Below are 7,524 nucleotides of genomic sequence, written 5' to 3' on the forward strand. Positions count from 1 at the left end.
TAAGTTACAATATTAAGGGTTTTTAAGCTTTTTTGGCACTTTTTGCGCATAAAGTAGCTCAAACTTGGTTTGTTTTGCACGAAACTTGGCACACAACACTATTTGGTACATATATTATTGTATTGAAGTAAGTTAGAATTGATATTCATAATCATATGCTTGGAATTACGTGCTAAGTTGCGATTTTAAGGGGTTTATAAGCTTTTTGGCACTTTAAGCGCATAAAGTAGCTCGAACCTTGTTTCTTTTGCACGAAACATGGCACACAACACTATTCGGTATATATTATTTTGTTGAAGTGTTTACATTTGAAAGTCATAGTCATATGCTTGAAATTACGTGATAAGTTGCGATTTTAAGGGTTTTTATGTTTTTATGGGACTTTTGCGCATATAGTAGCTCAAACTTGGTTTGTTTTGCACGAAAGTTGGCACAACAACACTATTTGGTATATATTATTGTTTTGAAGTGGTTAGAATGGAAAATCATAGTCATATGCGTAAAATTACTTTCTAAGTTTCGATTTTAAGGGTTTTTAATCTTTTTTGACACTTTCGCGCATAAAGTAGGTCAAACTAGGTTTGTTTAGCACGAAACTTGGCACACAACCTTTATTTGGTATATATTATTGTGTTGAAGTGTTTAGAATTGAAAATCATAGTCATATACTTGAAATTACATGCTAACGTGCGATTTTAAGGGTTTTTAAGCTTTTTTGGCTCTTTAGCGCATAAAGTAGCTCAAACTTTGTTTGTTTTGCACGAAACTTTGCACATAACCCTATTTGGTATATATTATTGTGTTGAAGTGGTTATAATTGAAAATCATAGTCATATGCATAAAATTACGTGCTATGTTGTGATTTTAAGGGTTTTTAAGCTTTTTTTGGCACTTTTGCGCATATAGTAGCTCAAACTTGGTTTGTTTTGCAAGAAAATCTGCACACAACACTATTTGGTATATATTATTGTGTTGAAGTGGTTAGAATTTAAAATCATAGTCATATATATATAATTACTTGTTAAGTTTCGATTTTAAGGGTTTTTAATCTTTTTTCGATTCTTACGCGCATAACTAGCTTAAACTAGGTTTGTTAAGCACGAAAGTTGGCACACAACCTTATTTAGTATATATTATTGTGTTGAAGTGGTTAGAATTTAAAATCATCATAATATGCTTGGAATTACGTGCAAAATTGCGATTTTAAGGGGTTTTAAGCTTTCTTGGCACTTTCGCGCACAAAGTAGCTCAAACTAGGTTTGTTTAGCACGAAACTTGGCACACAACCCTATTTGGTATATATTATGTATTAAAGTGGTTAGAATTGAAAATCATAGTCATATGCATAAAATTACGTGCTATGTTTTGATTTTAAATGGTTTTTAATCTTTTTTGACACTTTCGCGCATAAAGTAGCTCAAACTAGGTTTTGTTTAGCACTAACTTGGGGACACAACCTTATTTGGTATATATTATTGTGTTGAAGTGTTTAGAATTGAAAATCATAGTCATATACTTGAAATTACGTGCTAAGTTACGATATTAAGGGTTTTTAAGCTTTTTTGGCACTTTTGCGCATAAAGTAGCTCAAACTTGGTTTGTTTTGCACGAAACTTGGCACACAACACTATTTGGTACATATATTATTGTATTGAAGTAAGTAGAATTGATATTCATAATCATATGCTTGGAATTACGTGCTAAGTTGCGATTTTAAGGGGTTCTAAGCTTTTTGGCACTTTAGCGCGTAAAGTAGTTCGAAGCTTGTTTCTTTTGCACGAAACATGGCACACAACACTATTCGGTATATATTGTTTTGGTGAAGTGTTTACAATTGAAAGTCATAGGTCATATGCTTGAAATTACGTGATAAGTTGCGATTTTAAGGGTTTTTATGTTTTTATGGGACTTTTGCGCATATAGTAGCTCAAACTTGGTTTGTTTTTCACGAAAATTGGCACAAGACACTATTTGGTATATATTATTGTTTTGAAAGTGGGTAGAATGGAAAATCATAGTCATATGCGTAAAATTACTTTCTAAGTTTCGATTTTAAGGGTTTTTAATCTTTTTTGACACTTTCGCGCATAAAGTAGGTCAAACTAGGTTTGTTTAGCACGAAACTTGGCACACAACCTTATTTGGTATATATTATTGTGTTGAAGTGTTTAGAATTGAAAATCATAGTCATATACTTGAAATTACGTGCTAAGTTACAATATTAAGGGTTTTTAAAGCTTTTTTGGCACTTTTGCGCATAAAGTAGCTCAAACTTGGTTTGTTTTGCACGAAACTTGGCACACAACACTATTTGGTACATATATTATTGTATTGAAGTAGTTAGAATTGATATTCATAATCATATGCTTGGAATTACGTGCTAAGTTGCGATTTTAAGGGGTTATAAGCTTTTTGGCACTTTAGCGGCATAAAGTAGCTCGAACCTTGTTTTCTTTTGCACGAAACATGGCACACAACACTATTCGGTATATATTATTTTGTTGAAGTGTTTACATTTGAAAGTCATAGTCATATGCTTGAAATTACGTGATAACGTTGCGATTTTAAGGGTTTTTATGTTTTTTATGGACTTTTGCGCATATAGTAGCTCAAACTTGGTTTGTTTTGCACGAAAGTTGGCACACAACCACTATTTGGTATATATTATTGTTTTGAAGTGGTTAGAATGGAAAATCATAGTCATATGGCGTAAAATTACTTTCTAAGTTTCGATTTTAAGGGTTTTTAATCTTTTTTGACACTTTCGCGCATAAAGTAGGTCAAACTAGGTTTGTTTAGCACGAAACTTGGCACACAACCTTATTTGGTATATATTATTGTGTTGAAGTGTTTAGAATTGAAAATCATAGTCATATACCTTGAAATTACATGCTAACGTGCCGATTTTAAGGGTTTTTAAGCTTTTTTGGCTCTTTAGCGCATAAAGTAGCTCAAACTTTGTTTGTTTTGCACGAAACTTTGCACATAACCCTATTTGGTATATATTATTGTGTTGAAGTGGTTATAATTGAAAATCATAGTCATATGCATAAAATTACGTGCTATGTTGTGATTTTAAGGGTTTTTAAGCTTTTTTGGCACTTTTGCGCATATAGTAGCTCAAACTTGGTTTGTTTTGCAAGAAAATCTGCACACAACACTATTTGGTATATATTATTGTGTTGAAGTGGTTAGAAATTTAAAAATCATAGTCATATATATATAATTAATTGTTAAGTTCTCGATTTTAAGGGTTTTTTAATCTTTTTCGATTCTTACGCGCATAAACTAGCTTAAACTAGGTTTGTTAAGCACGAAAGTTGGCCACCACAACCTTATTTAGTATATATTATTGTGTTGAAGTGGTTAGAATTTAAAATCATCATAATATGCTTGGAATTGCGTGCAAAATTGCGATTTTAAGGGGGTTTTAAAGCTTTCTGGCACTTTCGCGCACAAAGTAGCTCAAAACTAGGTTTGTTTAGCACGAAACTTGGCACACAACCCTATTTGGTATATATTATTGTATTAAAGTGTTAGAATTGGAAAATCATAGTCATATGCATAAAATTACGTGCTATGTTTTGATTTTAATGGTTTTTTAATCTTTTTTGACACTTTCGCGCATAAAGTAGCTCAAACTAGGTTTGTTTAGCACGAAAACTTGGGACACACAACCTTATTTGGGTATATATTATTGTGTTTGAAGTGTTTTAGAATTGAAAAATCATAGTCATATACTTGAAATTACGTGCTAAGTTACGATATTAAGGGTTTTTAAGCTTTTTTGGCACTTTTGCACATAAAGTAGCTCAAACTTGGTTTTGTTTTTGCACGGAAACTTGGCACACAACACTATTTGGTACATATATTATTGTATTGAAGTAAGTAGAATTGATATTCATAATCATATGCTTGGAATTACGTGCTAAGTTGGCGATTTTAAGGGGTTCTAAGCTTTTTGGCACTTTAGCGCGTAAAAGTAGTTCGAAGCTTGTTTCTTTTGCACGAAAACATGGCACACCAACACTATTCGGTATATATTGTTTTGGTGAAGTGTTTACAATTGAAAGTCATAGTCATATGCTTGAAATTACGTGATAAGTTGCGATTTTAAGGGTTTTTATGTTTTTATGGGACTTTTGCGCAATATAGTAGCTCAAACTTGGTTTGTTTTTGCACGAAAGTTGGGCACACAACACTATTTTGGTATATATTATTGTTTTGAAGTGGTTAGAATGGAAAAATCATAGTCATATGCCGTAAAATTACTTTCTAAGTTTCGATTTTAAGGGTTTTTTAATCTTTTTTGACACTTTCGCGCATAAAGTAGGTCAAACTAGGTTTGTTTAGCACGAAACTTGGCACACAACCTTATTTGGTATATATTATTGTGTTGAAGTGTTTAGAAATTGAAAATCATAGTCCATATACTTGAAATTACGTGCTAAGTTACGATATTAAGGGTTTTTAAGCTTTTTTGGCACTTTTGCGCATAAAGTAGCTCAAACTTGGTTTGTTTTGCACGAAACTTGGCACACAACCACTATTTGGTACATATATTATTGTATTGAAGTAGTTAGAATTGATATATTCATAATCATATGCTTGGAATTACCGTGCTAAGTTGCGGATTTTAAGGGGTTTTAAAGCTTTTTGGCACTTTAGCGCATAAAGTAGCTCGAACCTTGTTTCTTTTGCACGAAACATGGCAACACAACACTATTCAGTATATAATATTTTGTTGAAGTGTTTACAATTGAAAGTCATAGTCATATGCTTGAAATTACGTGATAAGTTGCGATTTTAAGGGTTTTTATTGTTTTTTATGGGACTTTTGCGCATATAGTAGCTCAAACTTGGTTTGTTTTGCACGAAAGTTGGCACACAACACTATTTGGTATATATTATTGTTTTGAAGTGGTTAGAATGGAAAGTCATAGTCATATGCGTAAAATTACTTTCTAAGTTTCGATTTTAAGGGTTTTCAATCTTTTTTGACACTTTCGCGCATAAAGTAGGTCAAACTAGGTTTGTTTAGCACGAAACTTGGCACACAACCTTATTTGGTATATATTATTGTGTTGAAGTGTTTAGAATTGAAAATCATAGTCATATACTTGAAATTACATGCTAACGTGCGATTTTAAGGGTTTTTAATCTTTTTTTGGCTCTTTAGCGCATAAAGTAGCTCAAACTTTGTTTGTTTTTGCACGAAACTTTGCACATAACCCTATTTGGTATATATTTATTGTGTTGAAGTGGCTATAATTGAAAATCATAGTCATATGCATAAAATTACGTGCTATGTTGTGATTTTAAGGGTTTTTTAAGCTTTTTTTGGCACTTTTGCGCATATTAGTAGCTCAAAACTTGGTTTGTTTTGCAAGAAACTCTGCACACAACACTATTTGGTATATATTATTGTGTTGAAGTGGTTAGAATTTAAAATCATAGTCATATATATATAATTACGTGTTTAAGTTTCGATTTTAAGGGGTTTTTAATCTTTTTCGATACTTACCGGCATAAACTAGCTTAAACTAGGTTTGTTAAGCACGAAAGTTGGCACACAACCTTATTTAGTATATATTATTGTGTTGAAGTGTTAGAATTTAAAATCATCATAATATACTTGGAATTACGTGCAAAATTGCGATTTTAAGGGGTTTTTAAGCTTTTTTTGGCACTTTCGCGCACAAAGTAGCTCAAACCTAGGTTTGTTTAGCACGAAAACTTGGCACACAAACCCTATTTGGTATATATTATTGTATTAAAGTGGTTAGAATTGAAAATCATAGTCATATGCATAAAATTACGTGCTATGTTTTGATTTTAATGGTTTTTAATCTTTTTTGACACTTTCGCGCATAAAGTAGCTCAAACTAGGTTTGTTTAGCACGAAACTTTGGGACACAACCTTATTTGGTATATATTATTGTGTTGAAGTGTTTAGAATTGAAAATCATAGTCATATACTTGAAATTACGTGCTAAGTTACGATATTAAGGGTTTTTAAGCTTTTTTGGCACTTTTGCGCATAAAGTAGCTCAAACTTGGTTTGTTTTGCACGAAACTTGGCACACGCAACACTATTTGGTACATATATTATTGTATTGAAGTAAGTAGAATTGATATTCATAATCATATGCTTGGAATTACGTGCTAAGTTGCGATTTTAAGGGGTTCTAAGCTTTTTGGCACTTTTAGCCGCGTAAAGTAGCTCGAACCCTTGTTTCTTTTGCACGAAACATGGCACACAAACACTATTCGGTGTATATTATTTTGTTGACGTGTTTTACAATTGAAAGTCATAGTCATATGCTTGAAATTACGTGATAAGTTGCGATTTTAAGGGTTCTTTTATGTTTTTATGGGACTTTTGCGCATATAGTAGCTCAAACTTGGTTTGTTTTTCACGAAAATTGGCACAAGACACTATTTGGTATATATTATTGTTTTGAAGTGGGTAGAATGGAAAATCATAGTCATATGCGTAAAATTACTTTCTAAGTTTCGATTTTAAGGGTTTTTTAATCTTTTTTGGACACTTTCGCGCATAAAGTAGGTCAAACTAGGTTTGTTTAGCACGAAACTTGGCACACAACCTTATTTGGTATATTTATTGTGTTGAAGTGTTTAGAATTGAAAATCATAGTCATATACTTGAAATTACGTGCTAAGTTACAATTATTAAGGGTTTTTAAGCTTTTTTTGGCACTTTTGCGCATAAAGTAGCTCAAACTTGGTTTGTTTTTGCACGAAACTTGGCCACACAACACTATTTGGTACATATATTATTGTATTGAAGTAGTTAGAATTGATATTCATAATCATATGCCTTGGAAATTACCGTGCTAAGTTTGCGATTTTAAGGGGTTATAAGCTTTTTGGCACTTTAGCGCATAAAGTAGCTCGAACCTTGTTTCTTTTGCACGAAACATGGCACACCAACACTATTCGGTATATATTATTTTGTTGAAGTGTTTTACATTCCGAAAGTCATAGTCATAATGCTTGAAAATTACGTGATAAGTTGCGATTTTAAGGGTTTTTATGTTTTTATGGGACTTTTGCGCATATAGTAGCTCAAACTTGGTTTGTTTTGCACGAAAGTTGCCACACAACACTATTTGGTATATATTATTGTTTTGAAGTGGTTAGAATGGAAAATCATAGGTCCATATGCGTAAAATTACTTTCTAAGTTTCGATTTTAAGGGTTTTTAATCTTTTTGACACTTTCGCGCATAAAGTAGGTCAAACTAGGTTTGTTTAGCACGAAACTTGGCACACAACCTTATTTTGGTATATATTATTGTGTTGAAGTGTTAGAATTGAAAATCATATCCATATACTTGAAATTACATGCTAACGTGCGATTTTAAAGGTTTTTAAGCTTTTTTGGCTCTTTAGCGCATAAAGTAGCTCAAACTTTGTTTGTTTTGCACGAAACTTTGCACATAACCCTATTTGGTATATATTATTTGTGTTGAAGTGGTTATAATTGAAAATCATAGTCATA

This window comes from Amaranthus tricolor, chromosome 1, assembly GCF_026212465.1.
Source record: "Amaranthus tricolor cultivar Red isolate AtriRed21 chromosome 1, ASM2621246v1, whole genome shotgun sequence".
NCBI lineage: Eukaryota > Viridiplantae > Streptophyta > Magnoliopsida > Caryophyllales > Amaranthaceae > Amaranthus > Amaranthus tricolor.